This window comes from Labeo rohita, chromosome 22, assembly GCF_022985175.1.
Source record: "Labeo rohita strain BAU-BD-2019 chromosome 22, IGBB_LRoh.1.0, whole genome shotgun sequence".
Classification (NCBI taxonomy): Eukaryota; Metazoa; Chordata; class Actinopteri; order Cypriniformes; family Cyprinidae; genus Labeo; species Labeo rohita.
Window position 1 is genome coordinate 37211178 of NC_066890.1, and position 20399 is coordinate 37231576.

General features: G+C 37.1%; 1 long non-coding RNA gene across 3 annotated transcripts in view; it reads right to left on the reverse strand.

The window, feature by feature from the left end:
* Positions 1 to 12390, reverse strand: part of LOC127153848 (uncharacterized) — a 54855-nt gene extending 42465 nt beyond the window's left edge. For all 3 annotated transcript variants that reach the window (XR_007825347.1, XR_007825345.1, XR_007825346.1), the window contains exon 1: positions 12194 to 12390. This is a non-coding gene — a long non-coding RNA (uncharacterized LOC127153848). The remainder of the gene's footprint in view (positions 1 to 12193) is intronic.
* Positions 12391 to 20399: the final 8009 nt, after the last annotated feature.

Sequence of the window (20399 nt, forward strand, 5' to 3'; positions counted from 1 at the left end):
AGCAAAGCAATCAGACATGAATGAAGAAATTAATTGGCCGATCTCTGGAGTCTAAAATAGAGTCCCTCCCTCCCCGACACGCACACACATACACACTCTAATCAGCCATGGCTGACAGCCCCTCCCCGTGAGCGCTAGCGGGCAGAGGATCAGAGAGGGGCATTATGGGAGATGAAAGAGGTGCGGCGGCCGCTGCAGAGGTTGCCGGGGTGTGTTACGCACCATGAACTCGCCGGGCAAGAGCAGACAGAACTAGCACACACACACACATAAATGATGTCTCACATACATTCTCATGCACCGGATTCACTAGGTACAGAAACGTGCATTTGGAATTTACGGACAGCTACTAGCTTTGATGAATATAGTTGTTTGTATTACTAAATGTGTAAAAGATAAATAGTAAATATTACTGGATTGGATAAAAGGTAAAAGTACTGGATAAAAACTAAAAGTATTGTATAAAAGCTTAATGAATCAGTGATGTAAACTTAAACATAATAAGCAACACCTTTTGTTTATCAATAAATACACTTTACAATACAATTGTCCACTGTATTGAATACGTAATTGAAAAAAAGTTACTATAAACTGTAAAAATCATGAGTAAAAAAATAAATATATGTGGATTTTTAAGTTTGTCGCACACAAACAGAATTTTTAAGTTTTTCGTGCAACGTTTAAATGTCCACAAATGTTTACTTACGATTACGCAAGCTACAAATAAACTTACAGCAACAATATATGTACAAAGTTGGCTTCGCTGAATACAGTCGATTATAGTAGAATTTGCAGAAAGAGTAACAGAAAAAACAAACAAACATAAAAATAGATTATATGTAAATTTTTATACACCAGATATTTTTTGAGTCGCAATATAAATACAATTATTAGCTTTATTAAATACGCAACTGAATATAAGTTTTCGTAAATTGTAAAAATCAAGTTTGGAAAAAAAACTGTTGAAAATATGTTGATTTTTAAGTTTGTCGTACACAAACAGTTCAAATAACGCTGCATGCAATCGCTGATGTACAATTGCGCTAGCTACCAATAAACTTACAGCAACCATATGTACAAAGTTGGCTTTGCTAAATATAGTTGAATAAAGTATAATTTGCAGAAAGAGTAACAGAAAAAAACAACAACATAAAAATAGATTATATGAAAATTTTCATGCACCAGATATTTTTTGAGTCGCAATGTAAAACAGTTCAAATAAGGCTGCATGCAATCGCTGATGTGCAATTGAGCTAGCTACAACTAAACTTACAACAAAAATATACATACAAAATTGGCTTTGCTGAATACAGTTGATTATAGTATAATTTACCAAACAAGTAACAAAAAAAAAAAAAAAAAAAAATTAGTTATACATAAATTTTCATAGACCAGATGTTGTTTGAGTTGCAGTATACATACAATTATTAGCTTTATTGAAAATGCAATTGAATATGAGTTTTTGTAAATTGTAAAAATCAAGTTTGGAAAAAAAATTCAAAATATGTTCACTTTTAAGTTTGTCGTACATAAACAGTTCAAATAAGGCTGCATGCAATCGCTGATGTGCAATTGAGCTAGCTACAACTAAACTTACAACAAAAATATACATACAAAATTGGCTTTGCTGAATACAGTTGATTATAGTATAATTTACCAAACAAGTAACAAAAAAAAAAAAAATAGTAAAAATTAGTTACACATAAATTTTAGACCAGATGTTTTTTGAGTTGCAGTATACATACAATTATTAGCTTTATTGAAAATGCAATTGAATATGAGTTTTTGTAAATTGTAAAAATCAATTTCGGAAAAAAATTCTAAATATGTTGATTTTTAAGTTTGTCGTACACAAACAGTTGAAACAAGACTGCACACAATTGCTCACGTACAATTGCGCTAACTACAAATAAATGTACAGCAACAGTATACAAACAAAGTTGGCATTGCTGAATGTAGTTAATTATAGTATAATTTGCCGAAATAGTAACAGAAATTGTTTTTAAATAAGTTATACGTACATTTTCATACACCAGATGTACTTTGAGTCACGATATACATACAATTGTTAACTTTACTGAATACGCAGTTGAATATAAGTTGTCAAATAAGTTGTAAATTGTCAAAATCAAGTTTGGAAAAAAATTTAAACACACGTTGGTTTTCAGGTTCAAACAAGGCTATACACAATCGCTGACGTGCAATTGCGCCAGCTACAAATAAACTGCTGACTTTGCTGAATATAGTTGATAGTATCCTTTGCCAAAAACCCCAAAACATTAAAATAAGTTTATATGTACATTTTCACACACCAGATGTACTTTAAGTGACAATATACAAAATTAAGTTTGGAAATTTTTTTTTAAGTCTGTCGTACACAAACAGTTCAAATAAGACTGAGCGATTGCGCACATGTACAACTGTGCTAGCTATACGTACACTGTTTGAAAACTTTGAATAAAAATATACGTACAACCACTAGCTTCATATATAGTTGATCATAGTATTGTCGACATATCACAATAGAAAAAAATACGTTGTGTTGAATAAAAGTGTCAAATGTGAATGTTGTACAAATTGTAGCTGTACTATAAACAAACAGCAAATTGCTTTAAGCGGGGTAAATATATGTGAACTTTTACAAATTTCAGTAAGTTGTGTTGGATCATGGGGCCAGACTGAGACTGCTGCACAGGACAGAGCACGATGGAGGACCCTTGTTGATGACCTGTGCCCCAGTGGGGTTTCAAAGGATTAAGTAAGCAGTGTGTTGGATAAAAGTGTGAAATAAATACAAAAATGAACAGAAATGTAAAAAATCTAGAAATGTAGACAAAATATGCATGGGGTTTTTACATTTAACACGCATAAACACAACAGTCACACCCTCTCAGCCAGGTAATTTCCTCTTCGACGGTTGAAGCGTTTAAGCCCCTGTGTGGCAGTGCGATGACTCATATTCAATTTTCCTTCTAATTGCCCCAACTAGCGCCCAAAACCCCCTCCCTCCCTCCATCTACGCCGCATTACCGTTGGCGTAACCAGACTGTTTAATGAACGCACCTTCTCCCCAGGGGCATGTGCACGTATGTGTGTGCGTGCAGTTCTCAGAGGCGGTATTCAGAGGTGAAGGGGTCATACAAATGGTTTGTGTTTCTTGCAACGTGGGGCTTGTCTCTGACAGGCCGCTCACTCGTGCATGCCGAATACACACACACGCCGACTGATAATCTCAGCCGTGTGATGTGGGAACGACACTTTGCGACTTTAAACGCAGATCTGAGGCCAGGTGTTCCGTACGCGGCATAAACACTTTTGTGATTCCGAGCTTTCATCCTAGACGGAGAGAGAAGAGAAGCAGCGGGGGGGATACGCAGGAAGGAGGATGGACAGGAACGGTGGGGAGAAAGAAGAGGAAGAGAGAACCGAATCCGCGTGTCGGGGGAACGAAACGCCTGCGGATCGCATTGTCTGGCATGCTGAAATTACCGGCTCTGCCTCTCTCAAAAACATCCCAGCGGGAAACCGCCTGGAAGAGAGAGAAAGACGCGGGGAAAGTAGAAGAAGAAAGCACTTCCTTTCCCCGAAAGAACGTTTTTAAAAGAGCATTTGCGTGACTTCATTAGTTTGTAGCGCAACAAGGAGGAACGTTTTGCATTTGTTTACGGGATAAACAAGAGAGAGAGACCTTTCCAAATGTTTAGCGTGCACGAACACGGAATCTCAATTAGCACGAGCGTCTCGCACGTCGAACGAGACGCCAGGCCCTCTGCACGTGCTGAATCGATCAATTAATTAGCCGGTGGTGTGCGGATACGCCGGAGGTCTTCAATCAAATGCAGGCACACATGCGCGTGCAAAGAAAAAAAACAGCGCACAGGGAAAACGACGAACCGGCAATCTCTCTCGCTCCCGTCCGTACGGCACAAGGGCCCCCTGGACGGCATATTATTCATCCGACAGACAAGCGAGAGAGAGCGAGCGCGCAATAAAAGCACGTCCTCGCAGGCGCACGCTGACTCAGGAGCTGCATATATCAAAATAAGAGGAAAAAGCGGAATTATCCGGTGTGCTGCGGAGAACGTGGAAGGAATACAAATACCACATGCGCGCACACACACACACGCTCAATCTTCGTTCTTCGCGCACGCTGCTTTCCGTCGGAAGCCTGTCTCTCTCTCTGTGGTGGGTTCGGCACAGAACGCTTTCCTCTTTAGAAACAGACTGTGGGCAATTTCCTGCACTGATTAGTCAGATTACATGCATTAGACAAGTGAAGTATTTAAATCGCAATAAAATAACAGGAAAAGAGGCTGGAGACTCAGGGAGATCACCACATACTGTCTCTCGCTCGCTCTGCCGCGGTCTCGCGCTCTCTGTGATGCGATACACACACACACACACATACGCACGCTGGAAAATTAATTCAGGCACTGAAGGGAAGCGCTGTCTGTGAATACTAATGCCAGCGTGCTGAAAGACCCCGGCAGCGCAGCGCTCACACACATAGAACTTGCGACGCTCTAAGAGCGTGTGTGTGCGCGCATGTTGGACAGGTGAATTGTGGGTATATGTGTGAGTTAGACAGGTAAAGCGTTTGTCTGTGTATGTTGGACAGGTGAATTGTGAGGTGCGTGTTAGACAGGTAGGATGAATGTGTTTATGTGTCAGACAGTTTTAGTGTTTATATCCATAAATGTGTGTGAGTTAGATACATTATGTGTGTTTTGGTAGTTTAGAAATGTGTGTATGTCTGTTAGATTGATCAAATGCGTCTATTTCTTTGCATTACTGACACGTGTTTAGGTCGGAGTTAGACAAGTGTAAATGCATGCATTATACGTTTGCGTGAGTGCGTTAGACAGGTGAAGTGTGTGTGTGTGTGTGCGCGAGTCCTGTAAAAAGGTGTGTATGTGCGTGTCTGCGTTTCGCTCTTAACTGCTCTTTAATATCCTCCGTCTCGTGCTCCCTAACGAGCCTCTAACGATCCGCGCGTCATTATGGCTCCGCTCTTCCGTTCCCGTTAATGTTTACCGGCCACACGCACACACATAAGCGGGTGCGCCGCGCGGCTCATCTGCATGCTAAAGGTCACGCGGCTGCTGCAGTAATTGGCCTCTGTCGCTCGGAGCGACGGCGACGGAACAAACGAATGTCAGATATTCCTGCCGCGCGCGGGAGTCGGCCATCTTACTGCTGTTTGTTTTCGCGGTTGTGGGGTCGTTAGTTGGCGTACGAGTAAACACAGCAGAGGACGCACAGAGAAAGAAATATGACGCAACCTCAACTAATAATTCATATCTTAACTTCATAAAAATAACTTTTGTCATCTGCGCAGTGGTGGATTGTAATGTTTGACATTATTCCATGATAATTGCGTTGCATGCAGAGTTGTATGTGTAATCTGCTCCCAAAAATCAAATATGAGGAATATTCAGGTAATATTACGCTTAGAAACGTTTACAAGGGAAACCATATTTTAAAATTACTATTATGTAAAATCAAAATAAATAGCCTTAGAATATCACAATTATATCACTTTAATTTATTAATTTAAGCAATGGCTAATAATAGATTACACTGTAAAATGTTTTGTAAATAATTAAAAGTATCATTGAATATGATTTAATCAATTTGATTGCTCGTTTACACCAATACAAGTAGTTTTATGGGACAAATCACGTAGAAATAGCATGTTTTACAGCTATTTACGATTTTTATTGTAATGGGTAGAAAATATAATAAATATTATACAAAAGTAGCCAAAAATATTATGAAATATATAATATACATAATGGGAAAAGGCAATGTTATGATGACACTAATGGGACCAAGGGTCAAGAAAGTTCAACTTTTTGCTGCGTGAGAATTTCAGACATGAAGATCCAATACACACTGTTTGTGCTTTTGCAAATCCAATTCACTGTCATTGGTCAAAAAAAAGAAAAAGAAAAAGTAATAAATAGAAACATAAAAAACATTATCATGGCAATTCATACATATTTTACGAGGTGACTAATCATACAACATTTTTTTTTTTGCTAAATCGTATGTATTTTGCAAGTTCCTCAATTCGTATTTGTCCTTTTTGAAATCCAATTCACTCCCATTCTCATGGTAATTCAAACATATTTTACTAGGTGGCTAATTCATGCAAATTTGTACGACTTCACTCAGTTTGTACGAGTTCCCCAATTTGTACTAACTTCCTAGCCCTAAACCTACCCATCACTAGGGTCTAGACCAGGCCTGGAGGGCCGGTGTCCCTGCAGAGTTTAGCTCCAACCCTGATAAAACTCACCAGTTTGTAGCTTTCTAGTAAACCTGAAGACACTGATTAGCTTGTTCAGGTGTGTTTAATCAGTGTTGGAGCTAAATTCTGCGGGGACACCGGCCCTCCAGGACCGAGTTTCCCCAGGTCTGGTCTAGACAAATTGAGTGGGGTCATATAAATTCATACGATTTTTACTAAATCGTACATATTTTATGAGTTCCTTAATTCATATAAATTCGTATGAACTACCTACCTCTAAATCTGCCCCAGAACCTACCCATCACTGGGGTCTAGATAAATTATTTGAGAAAATTTTTGCTAAATCGAACGTATTTTATGAGTTCCCCAAAATTCCCGTATGAATTTGTACAAACTTCCTAGCCCTAACCCCACCCCTAAACCCACCTATCACTGGGGTCCAGACAAATCAAGTGGGGTTGTACGCATTTCATACGTCATATGTATTTTATGAGTTCCCCGATTTGTTTGCATTCGTACAAACTTCCTAGCCCTAACCCCACCCCTAAACCTACCCATCACTGGGGTCTAGACAAACCATGTGAGGTTGTACAATTTTGTACAATTTTTGCTAAATGGTACGTATTTTACAAGTTCCCCAATTCTTATAAATTTGTACAAACTTCCTAGCCCTAACTCCACCCCTAAACCTACCTATCACCGGGGTCCAGACAAATCAAGTGGGGTTGTACGTATCTGTATGTTTTTTTGTTGTTGTTGTTTTTTTTTTTTGTTTTTTTTTTGCTACATCTTATGTATTTGACGAGTTCTCCAATTCATATGAATTCGTTTGAACTTCCTAGCCCCAACCCTGCCCCTAAGCCTATCCATACCTGGGGTCTAGACAAATAGAGACAACAACAACGATCTAGACAAACGATTTTTGTTAGAGGGGTCATCGGATGCCCATTTTCCACAAGTTGATATGATTCTTCAGGGTCTTAATGAAAAGTCTCTAATATTCTTTGATTAAAAATTCTCAATGGTTTTGTAAAACAACACCCTTTTTACCTTGCCAAAATCAGCTCTGCAAAAATCATCTCATTCTAAGGGGTTGTTCCTTTAAATGCAAATGAGCTCTGCTCACCCCGCCCCTCTCTTCTCTCTGTGGAAAGACGGTCTTGTTTACATTAGCCGCATTTAGCCGCTAAACTTCCTAACTACCACGTTATAAGGAAAGGCGATCACAAAGATTCATAAAAAAACGCTTATACTCACTTCTGCTGTAGTTGAAGCTGGATCATGAATGATTCGCGCGAACATAGACGGATATATGTAGATCGGGAGGCGCATTCCATTCACAAACAAACGTAATCCACTGCATCTTCAGCGGCTCAGATGTGGGGAGTAAATGATGACCACTATGTTCATTATTACATCCAGCAATACAACACCTCAATTGCTCAATCAGAGATATTCTTGTCTAACTTACATCCCTGCTCTGGCATCAAAACATGGAAAGTTACTGGACTGTGACATCTGGTCTAAGGTAAGAGTTCATGTCAATCTACTATGGTGGGAGCGGCCTCTGTTTTGAAAAAGGCATCTGAGAACGGCTCGATTTGAAAAAGGGGATATTATTTTTACAGATTTAAAAACCACTGCATGGATTTTTATCATTATAGGGTAGATTTGTACATACACTGCCAATACACATTAATGTTCAAACAACATAAAAAAGTGAACTTAGCATCCGATGACCCCTTTAAATCATACGTATTTTATGAGATCCACAATTCATATGAATTTGTATGAACTACCTACCCCTAACTCTGGCCTAAACCTACCCATCACTGGGGTCTAGACAAATCAAGTGAGGTTGTACAAATTCGTACAAGTTTTGCTAAATCTTACGAATTTTACGAGTTTCCCAATTCGTATGAATTCGTACAAACTTTCTAGCCCTAACTCCACCCCTAAACCTACCCATCACTGGGGTCCAGACAAATCGAGTGGGGTTGTACGAATCTGTATTTTTTTTTGCTAAATCATACGTATTTTACGAGTTCCCCAATTTGTATGAATTCGTTCGAACTTACTACCCCAACCTCACCCCTAAGCCTACCCATCACTAGGGTCTAGACAAATCGAGTGAAGTTGTATGAATTCTTACGATTTTTGCTAAATCATATGTATTTTACGAGTTCCCCAATTTGTTTGCATTCGTACAAACTTCCTAGCCCTAAACCTACCCATCACTGGGGTCTAGACAAACCATGTGAGGCTGTACAATTTCGTAAGATTTTTGCTAAATCGTAAGTATTTTACCAGTACCCCCATTCATTTTAAATGTATGAACTACCTACCCCTAACCCTGCCCCTAAACCTACCTATCACTGGGGTCAAGACAAATCATGTGGGGTTGTACAAATTCATGTGATTTTTGCTAAATCACACATATTTTATGAGTTCCACAATTCCTTTGAATTTTATGAACTACCTCATCCTAAACCTACCCATCACTGGGGTCTACACAAATCATACATAAACATATGAGTGAGGTTGTATGAATTCTCCACCTTGTAAAATATGTACAAATTGAGATAGCATTGAAAAAACTGACAGCCGTGCCCCAAACACACACCATCAGTTGAGCTGATGTTGCTTGTCGGGTTACACAAAAAAGTTTTAATAGTCCCACAGAGCCACTTTTCACGGAATCAACCTACAAATGATTAGGAGTATAATATAATAATAACAAAATTACACATGCCACCTTTTTTGCTCCACTTTTTTTTCTATTATCAGGATAATAAAGTTTACTTTAAACTGTTTACAGTATTTAATTGTGGATTCCTGTAAAACATTACACAGCAGTAGGCCTAATGTAATAAGTGGGTAGGAAATTATACAGTTACACACAGATGCAGTTTTTAATCTTTCTATACTATGTGTGTGTGTACGAACACACAGGTGGTTCAGCGGAGTTGTATGTAACTCGCACTTTCTTATCTACAGAGAGGCCACATTTCCACCAGTAAATCTTAATTATTGAGATTCGGTTACCAGGTCTTCTACTCATCTTCCATCAAGCATTAGAAACTGTCAGAAAGGCCTCCAGCACTGGCGAATCATGAGCTCTTGTTATGAATATGCAGCCGCTCCTCTTATTTTAAATGAAACTTGTACAGTCATTGTCATCTGAAGGGATTTTCACCCTTTTGTGGTTATAGTTACATGTATGAAATCACAACCACTAGCATATTATCAAAATAATCACTGAACTGAAGGTCTACACACAGTGATCCAAAGTTTCAGATTTAGCATGGAAGGTGCAAGACAAACAAAAACGAATAAAACCACTAAAAAACTACTGCCCATCAACTGTATTTACATACGGGCCTTTGAGATGCAATATAAATCCATCAAAATGAAAACCAGCCATATCCTTTAAAATCCTTCCCATTTTGCCTCTCAGACTAAAGGAATTGAGATGATGATCCCAAGATGACGGAGATCAGGAGACATTACTCATCCTTACTCACAAAGCGCATGAGTTAAAGCTTTCCGACAAGCGGCACGAAGCGATGACCTCATGTAGAAGGTAAAATTACAAACTTTGACAGCGTTTAATCAGCTCCAGCAAGATGCTGTCAATACCTGGGACTGTGGCCGATTCCAGGCAGTGAATGACCTTGCTGAGTTCCTCGGAGGTCGACTTTCTGTCTGTTTTGTCGATATTGAGCAACATCCTGATGGTGTCAAAGGCTGAGTTGATGGCAGCACATTCTCTGGCATCTAGAACAGAATGACATTGCCAAGGCCGCTCTGTAACCGATAGCTGCTAGGTCTTATATCATTGGACCAGCCTACAGCATGGACCCTTCCTAAGTCTATCTGCGGGATGATTATACAATTATTCATTTAGCACACACCTTTATCCACAGCTGATTATTCCAAAATAGTTTACCAAATTTCAATTCTCTTGTCCGTGTAGACACTGAGGTAAAATCTCAGGTCTTGAGGTAAAATTTGAGGTAACATCTGCAATGTATAAGGTATCTCTTACTGTGGTACAATCAGATGTAAAATATGAGATAACCTCTGAGGTAAACTGTCAGTTAAAATATGAAGCAAACTTTCTGCACTAAACTTCTCTGAGGTGAACTTTGAGGTAAAATCTGAAGTAAAAGTTGAGGAGAACTCTGTTGTAAATGGAGTCAAATTCTGTGGTAAAATCTGAAGAAAAATATGAGGCAACTCTGAAGTAAACACTTGTGTAAACTCTGAGGTAAACTGTGTGGTAAAATCTGAAGACAACTCTTAAGTCTGCACTAAATTTCTCTTGAGGGGAACTCAGAGGGTAAAATATGAAGTAAAAGTTGAGGTAAAATATAAAGCAAACTCTAAGGTAAATGCTTGTGTAAACTCTGAGGTAAACTGTGTGGTAAAATCTGAAGACAACTCTTAAGTCTGCACTAAACTTCTCTGAAGGGAACTTAGGTGTAAAATATTAAGTAAAAGTTGAGGTAAACTTCTAAATTCTGCAGTAAAATATGAAGTAAAACTTGAGGTAAACTTCTAAATTCTGCAGTAAAAGTTGAAGTAACTGAGTTAAATGTTTGTGTAAACTCTGAGGTAACTGTGTGGTAAAGTCTGAAGTAAACTCTTATATCTATACTAAAAAAGGGGGAGCTCAGGGATAAAATATAAAATAAAAGCTGATGTAAACACCTCAATTCTGCAGTAAAATATTAAGTAAAACATGAGGTAACTCTGAGGTAAACTGTGTCTGCACTACACTTCTCTAAGGGGAACTCAGGAGTAAAATAAGAAACTAAAAGGCGAGGTAAACGCCTAAATTCTACAATAAATTATGAAATAAAATATGAGGTAACCTTCAGGTCAATTCTGAAGTGAGCTTTTGTGGTAAAATCAAAAGTAAACTCTTAAGTCTGCACTAAACTTCTCTGAGGGGAACTCAGGGGTAAAATAAGAAATAAAAGTTGAGAAACTCCAAAATTCTGCAGTAAAATTCAAAGTAAAATATGAGGTACCTCTGAGGTAAACACTTAAATAAACTCTGAGGTAAAATCTGAGGTTATCTTCATCATCTGCACTAAGCTACTCTGAGGTGAACTCTAGAATAGCCTACATTTTTTTTCAAGCTTAAAAATTATCATCTATTACGGTCCTTTCAGAAACATGCTAATGGATGTCTTTTTTTTACAACACACTTCATGAAACATGGTTTTAAAAAATAGCCCTTTTTCCATCTTATAATGGTTTTAATACTAAAACTGCCAAGAAACTTTAGTCTATTTTTACAACTGAAAAGACCTCTGGGGAACTTTCTAAATTAACATAAAAAAACATACACAAAATTCCACAATCTTTGCATACATGGTATATATTGCATAATTTACACCATGTCAGAGCATGCTGCAAATACACTGATGGCGTAGGGACATTTTCGCAAGAGCACACCGTCACATATGAAGCTCTGACAAAGTATGGTCAAGAATGTGAAATCAGCAATAAGAAAATGTCATAAAGCATAAAATAGCCTACTTTTCTTAACAGGTTCTTATAATAAACTGATTTTTGATAGTTATCAACATGTAAACATTCAATGTATACAGCCTAATGTGTGACTGCAAAAATGTGACTATATAACTTTCTATTGCAACTGTATGATTGCAAAGGCCCGATCACATCAATAGCCTATTCGTTCACACCACAGCTAATGACAAAGTGGAATAATATCGTTGGAATCACTTTCAAAACGATTTTTAGGGGTGATGACCGATAAAAACAGTATCAAGTATCTGAAGCATATAAAGCGGCAAACGACAAAAATGCGCGCGCTTTTAACAAACACAACGACATCGTGCTTTGGTGTGAACGCTAATGTAGTTATCGGCCTTAAATGTGTTTTACTCGAAATTCATGACAACTAACCTGCAATAGTTTGACCTGTGAGTGTCCATTTTTGTGTATTTGTGCTGTTTGAACACACACACATACACATGAAGCGGGCCGATGTTGCCCAGTGACTTTGCTCTCGCCTGACAGTCTGTCTCCCTCCCTCTCCCCTCTTCCGCGCTCTACTTCCCTCTCCGGCTTGCGGCAGTCTTTCATTCCGCTAACTGCCTCTCTCTCTCTCTCCCTCTCAGACTGATACGAGGCCGACAGGGTAAGTGTGACGTACATTGGCAGCGTTCACAGGCTGCCTCGCATACACACACGCACGTTGAGCGTGACGTGCGCTGGCAGAATTTGCAGCCTGCCTCCCCGCTTATCAGAGCTGTCAATCACGGACTGGTGACAGCGCCTGGCAGGCAGCGCCACGGGGAGCCCGACACGCAAATACACACACAAACGCTTGTTCCCAGCTGATCAACGCTCGCGCTTCCCCTACAGACAGAGGCGCACGCATAACGTAACACGTATTTGCATAACGACAGGCGCCTTTTAATACACACACTATGTACGTTCAGGTATAAACGTCGTGGGCGAAAAAAAAAACAGCTGAAGAAATATATATGCGTTAAATAATGTATATTTAAATAATAATAATATAGATATATAATAAATGTATAATAATATTATATATTAAAATATATAACATTATAATAATAACAACCTCTTATTTATAATAATATATTAATAATTGGTTAATTCATACGAATAGTATATAATATTTTAAATAATTTTATTAAATTAAAATGTTCAGTATAATGTGTTAATATATTATAAAAACGTTCTGATGTAATCTTACATCCAATTTTAAAAAGTTTATAAATTAAAATGCTTTCTTGTGGTAAACTTGTTTGGAAACAATCATTATTTGAGCAATTCCATGTGTTGCCGCTAGGCATTTATTTCACCTTGACGATTACTATTACAGATTACTATAATACACATACTTAAAGTCAATTTCAGTTTTTTATTCATCTATCTATTTATCTATCTATCATATAATATGTTAATACATTCAAATAATATACTAATATAATATATCTAATAAATAAGATAAATTACAATGCTTTCTTGAGGTAAACCTGTTTGAAAACAGTCATTGTTTTAGCGATTCCATTTGCTGCAGCTAGGCAATTTGTATTTATTTATTTATTTATTTATTTTTGCTGCAACCTTGAAGATTACTATTATATATTACTATAATAAACACGCGTAACAAAATTAATTTGGATTTCTCTCGATCTATTTGTTAGCTTTTTTTTCTATCTATCTATCTATCTATCTATCTATCTATGTCATATAATATGTTAATATATTCTAATAATATTCTAATATAATATATCTAATAAATAAGATACAATAAAATGCTTTATTGTGGTAAACCTGTTTGAAAACAGTCATTATTTTAGCAATTCCATTTGTTGCCACTAGGCAATTTTTATTATTTAATTTATTTAATTTTATTATTAATGTATAATTTGAATTATAATCTATCTATCTGTTTATCTATCTATCTATCGATCTATGTATATATGTATCTATCTATCTATCTATTAAAATGGTTTCTTGTGGTAAACCTGTTTGGAAACAGTCATTATTTTCTCAATTTCATTTCTAGTTGCAATTAACAGTTATAGAATAACTTTGACTGTTTTAGAGTAAATACACTTATTGAAATTACTGTGTGTGGTAATCAGCGTCACGCCGCAGACATGGTCCATAGAAAATCACTCTGAATATTCCTTCGTAAGTCTGATGGGAATGTGTGGTTTTATGAGGCAGTTTTGGTCTGGCTGGTAAACGCGAGTAGGAAAACACACAGACATAAACACGTTCTTGTGCCGCCGCTGCACGCATGTTCTGCCAGAGAAAACCTGGAGTAAACAAAGGTACTTGAGCAAACAAATTTCGAAGTCCCAGCCGCTCCGCTTAAGCAGAAACACACATTTATTTGAAATGGTCTCAGGCAAGTCTTTATGCTATGCTTTAGCTAAATGGGTTTCAGCAGACAACATACTTTGTTTTGACAGTTCCTCTGTCAAACTTTGGAATCGTTTGGGGAAAACCAAAGAGTGAAAGCCCAGACCTGCCGTATCCGGAAAGAAAATCTTGTGTGGTGTATGTCGATGCCTTAAGAGTTAAAACCATGAGTTTGCTTCAATTACAACAATCAAAAACTTCCTTTTTGTGTATAAAGCAAATGTTTTTTTCTATTAAATAAGCCATTTGAGTTATTTTACAATTACAAATCACATTCACAGCTTAAAGTGTCTGATTAGTTATAATGATATATAATTAACAATATATAATTAAAAATTTGCTACAGCAACTGAACAGCAGATCAGTAAATAAATGCATTAATTGTATTATTAATAATAATGATTGTTATATTTTTAAAATACATTTTTTAATAAAAATATTAATGTTATTAATGAATAACAATAATAAAAAAAAACAGTGGCAGTATTCAGATGCATACTCATCCAAACCTCATCCGACTATCGGTTTTATAAATACAGACTTCAAATCTTCAAGTTTGATCTCAGCATGACCGGCCTTTTCATTTGTCCGTGAGGGAACCAGAAGGTCGTTTCTGGTTCAGAGATCTGTAAGACCTGACCAAACGCTCCTTGAAGTCTGGTTGTATTAATCGATTGTCTAAAATGTCAATGTCTGCGGGCCAAAGATGATTCAAATGGTTACATCTCATCCTTGATTTCTAGCACTGCAGTGTAAAATTGGCCAGTAAGCAGATGTCTTTTGATACAGAATGGACTATTAAGTGCCATCCGCTTTCAGGCTAATTCTGGGAAAATAGACAACGGAAAGGAGCTTTTTTCATCTTTATGTTGAAAGGGGGGACTGCAGGCAGAAACCAAGACAAAGTCATTTTCAGCAACCACTCAAAACGCAACATCTGAGTGCAGGTTACAGTCTATTACGTCATTGTTCGCTTGTCAAGTTACGTAGTTCGGTTTTGAAGGCAGTTCACATTTCCTCACCAAGCACCGGCTCTGTTGTAAGCGCTAGCAGTAGCTTGTGTTCACCTGAAAGAGACGAAAGTCAAGGTCACATGTGTCACGTTGTGTTTCTCAACTCATGTAAAACACATCATCACAGACTTTACTTGCACCACAGGACACCAAGTCACATTTTTAGCTCAAATATTCCTGAAATCCCACTGAAAACATGTGGAAAGTTCATTTGGAAAAGTCACACTTTTCACACATTCGATTTTTTTCCCTCTACAGTTTAAATTCGTTTGCTATTGCGCTGTCAGTTTTTCAGTCCTCTCACCTACTATCGTCTTTCGGACCTCATCAATCCTTCCTTTCCTTTCTCTCGGCTGGAAGCCTCCGCTGGTGAAACACGCGGATTCCATGAACAGCTTGATGAACAACCTCAAAGGTTTTTCCCCCAGCCGACGCTAGTGTTTCCCAGCCTTTTCAGGAAACACACATGCACACACACACATAGTGGCGTTTCCTCTCCCCGGCCCACAGTCGCCTACGCTCTGCCAGCAGACCTGCCGTGACCATGATGTCATTATTTCCCCCATAGCGCGGCCGTATGCTTGCGAGCGTGTGGCTGTTTATCGGAAAATTCTGTCTAGGGGCTTTCACGGAACATCTGAGCTTACCACGGTCTCGACGCGTGTGCATGTGTGTATAATCGGCATAAAAACGTCTGGTTTTCTTATTCTGTTGTTTGCGGCCAAACAAACAGCGATTCTCTTACATTTTTGAGGCGGATAAATGTACTGGATGGAGCCCAGTATTCATTGTCTCACCACACTGCTGTACTCAAGTATTCAATGTTCTTAACATGTGTATACATATCGTCCTTTTGTAATATGCAAAAAAAAAAAAAAAAAAAATCACAGTATGTTTCCATACAAAGAACAGATTAGGAAGCACTCATGAAACACAGTTTCTGTAATTTTTTAATTTTAAGTATTTTACATATTTATCTTCGTGACATACTACTGTTTTCAACTTACTTCATGCGCATGCGCATATATGTGTGTTTGCAATTTATGCAGAAAATGTGCAAATCTTACATTTTTGAGGTATATGGGAATTTACAAATAAAGACTTGTTTATACTATTCGCAAATCAAAATAAACTATATTTGCACAATAATGAACATTTTTAATGTTTAGTTTCCCCACAAGTTCTAGATTGTTATTCATTATGTTAATTATCATGTAGGCTTGCACATTTAAAAAATTCCAAAATTACTTTGTGATTATGTCATTTGCACAGAAAATGTAAAAAAAAAAAAAAAAAAAAAAAGATGTGAAGATGTGAAAAAAAGTGATTTTTGTAATTTTTAAGAAAGAATTTTATGAGTATTTTTTTTTTACAAATAAATTTTATATATATATCAAATTTTTATTTTATTTTATTTTATTTTATTTTTTAATTTAGGAGTATTTTTAATGTTTGAATCCTCGTCAGTATTGTGTAGATTTATTGGTGTTAAGTTACCAGATTTATGTCATTTTCACAGAAAATATGAGAAATTCCGAAAATGTGATTGTCGTACATTTTTGAGGCAAGCACAATAATTTTACCAACAAAAACTGTTTTTTCATCTTAGCAAATCAAAATAAACTACATTTTTACAAGAACTACAACTTTTAGTATTGAGTTTGTTTAGCAAATTTTGAATTATTATTTTTTAATTTTATTTTATTTTAATCTATGGCAGTATTTATTGTGTCATCTTGCTGGTGTGTTCAAGTTAATGTCGTTTGCATATAAAATGTAAATGGAAAAAAATAAAAAAAATCCAAAATCTGATGTTTGTACTTTTTTGAAGCAAACACAAAATTTTTATGAGGAATAAACTGTTTTTTTTGTGTTTTTTTTTTTGTGCTAACTGCATTTGCATAAAAACGAAAAAAAAAAAAAAATTAACATTGAGGATTTGCAAGTTTTGGATTATTTTTTAATATTTGAATCTGTTAGTATTGTGTCGGTTTACTGTTGTGTTCAAGTTTTTCTTTACGTTTTTTTTTCTAAACATTGAAAATGTGATTTCGAACTGATTCTGTGAGTAAAAAGCTGTTCTTTAGCCTCTTTGCAAATCAAAATAACCTACATTTGCATAGAAACAAAAACTATTCACATTGAGGTTCTTGTGAACTTTGGATTATTGTTAATCATGTTTGAGTCTCTTCAAGTATTTATCATGTGTTTAAGTTACCACTGTTTCTTTGTTTATGTCATTTGCAAAAAAAAAAAAAAAAAAAAAAAGTGAGAAATGTCGAAAATCATTTATATATATTTGTGAGGCAAACACAAAAAAATTGATAAATAAAAAACTGATTTTATCATCTTTCCAAATCAAAATTAACATTTTCACAAGAACTACAAGAACTAAATTGAGTTTGTTTTGTAGATTTTTCAATTATTATTCTTTATGTTTGAATCTATGGGAGTATTTCTTGTGTTAGTTTACTGGTGTGTTCAAGTTAATGTCGTTTGCATAGATAATGTGAAAAAAAATCACTGAAAATTAGATATTTTTTGTGTGTATTTTGGAGGCAAATACAATATTCTTATAATTAAAAAGCTGTTTTTTTTATCATTGCAAATTGAAATTTGCATTTGCATAAAAACTTGAGGTTCTTGTGAATTTTTGATTATTTTTTATGTTTGAATCTCTGTTAGTATTGTGTCGGTTCACTGGTGTGTTCAAGTTAACGCAATTGCTTTACGTCATTTACATAGAAAATCTAAAAAAAACACTGAAAATGTGATTTGAACTATTTTACAACTTTAACAAACTGAGAATTCTGTGAATAAAAAGCTGTTATTTAGCCTCTTTGCAAATCAAAATAAACCACATTTGCATAGAAACTAAAACTTTTCACATTGAGGTTCTTGTGAATTTTGGATTACTGTTAATATGTTTACATTTCTTCAAGTATTTATAATGTGTTCAAGTTACCACTGTTTCTTTGTTTATGTCATTTGGAAAGAAAATGTGAGAAATGTTGAAAATGTGATTTTCGTACATTTGTGAGGCAAACACCAATTTTACAAATAAAAAAAACTGCAAAATTAACATTTTCACAAGAACTACAACCTTTATCACTGAGTTTATTTTGGAAAATTTGAACTAGTATTCAAATCTATGGCAGTATTTCGTGCGTCAGTGAGCTGGTGTCTTCAAGTTAATGTTGTTTACGTAGACAATTTGAACCAAAAAAATCACTGAAAAATTAGATTTTTGAGGCAAACTTAATATTTTTTTATATTTTATAAGTAAAAAGCAGGGTTTTTATCATTGAACATCAAAATAAACTGCATTTTCTTGGAAACAAAATATTAAGGTGCAATTAGGATTATTTTTAATGTTTGAATCTCTGATAGTATCCTGTAGTATTTGGTTCACTAGTGTGTTCAAGTTACCACAATTTCTTTGTTTATGTGATTTGCATAGAAAATGTGAAAAATGCCGAAAATCTGATTTTCGTACATTTTTGAGGCAAACACTAGAATTGTACAAATAAATGCATGTTTTAATACTTCGCAAATTAAAATAAACTACATTTTCACAACTTTTAATACCGAGTTTATTTAGCAGATTTTGAAGACATTCTTTTTGCTTGAATCTACACCAGTATTAATCCTGTTGGCATGCTGCTGTGTTCAATTTACCACCGTTTTTGTGTTTACGTAATAATTTCTAATTCTGTCCTCCGTTAGGAAACAACTGTGATTTTCATGCATTTTTGAGGCTAACACAAGAATTTCACGAATAAGGAGCAGTTGTTTGTCCTCTTTGCAATTCAAAACAAACTCTATTTGCACAAGGTCAAACATGTTTAACCGCTCAGGCATTGGTTGAAATCAAAGACTTCGAGGTTTCCGTGAGAGTTGGGATTGTTATTCCCCGTGTTGATATCTCCGCCAGCATTCACCGCCTCACCATACTGCTGTATTCGTGTCGTGCCGCGGTTGTTGAAGGCGTTCCAAGCTGCTCTGCCGTCTGTGTGTGTGTGCATTTGTGTGTGTGCTGTCAGCTGGTGAGTAATAGCAGTCTCGGGTCTCTAAATCTCGACGGACCGCTGCACTGTGGAACGGCGTAGCAGGCGGCCACCAGGGACGGGGTCTGTACACACGCGCGCACACACGCTGCATATTAATACGTGCGCGTGTGTGTGTGCGCTCTGGAGAGTGTCAGCCCCCCCGTGGATTTGACTGGCAGGCAGGAGTGCTGCAAGCGTTTAGCCCCGCCGGATCCTTGCGTGTCGGCCGGTGACTATGAGGACAGGGTCAATTAGAGGGTCAACGCGTCCCAAAGGGCAGCCACACCCACACGCACACACGCTCCCTGACACATTTACACACTTTTTCCATCCTCTCGAGAGGGAAACATTGACAAAATGCTACCCTCTACCTATCTCTCCCTCTCTTTCAATCTCTTTCTATTCTTCCACGTCCGTGTGACTCGTGTGCAGATTTATAATGAATAATGCATTTTCTAATCAGCAGTGGAAGGCTGCGTGTGTGTGTGTGTGTGTGAAACTCATATAAAAGACGTATCGTGCCTCTCTAGCAGAGCGGAGGCTTGCGGGATGGTTAGCGAATTGCTTCGGGACAGAGGTTTTGCTTTGGCCATCAAGTGTCAATGAGAAGCATGTCCTTCAAAACAAAGATCAAACGAATGGAACTGGCGAGGTGTGTGGTCATGTTTTTGAGAGGAAAAGGTTTGAAGATGTAATTCTTTCCATGACTTAGCATTCCTAATCTCTGCTTTGCGCTCAGTGAAAAATGTTGTTATATCCAAGGTTTTTTTTTTTTTTTGCTAGTTAGTGATTTATGGTTGATGGGCAGAGATTGCTTTCCCTATTCTCTCATCCGTCTCCCTACCTCTCTTTCTCTCTGTAACTGCCCGGAGCGGAAGAAAAGCACGCAATTGAAATTTATTGCCTACATTTTGCCTCCTGCCCCGCTTTGTCTTATCCTCCGATTCAATTCATTGTTCTCACTAAACAGGGGGCTCTCTCCCCAAAGACTCACTTGCACTCACACAATGTCAATGCTCAACAGATCGTGGGGTTTGATTTTGGCCACTTGTTTGTGCACGCGGCAAATGTGCACACACACACACCCATCCCCTAAGGCCCTCCATCTCCCAGGCCGTTCAAACACACCCCGTGACAGCTGTT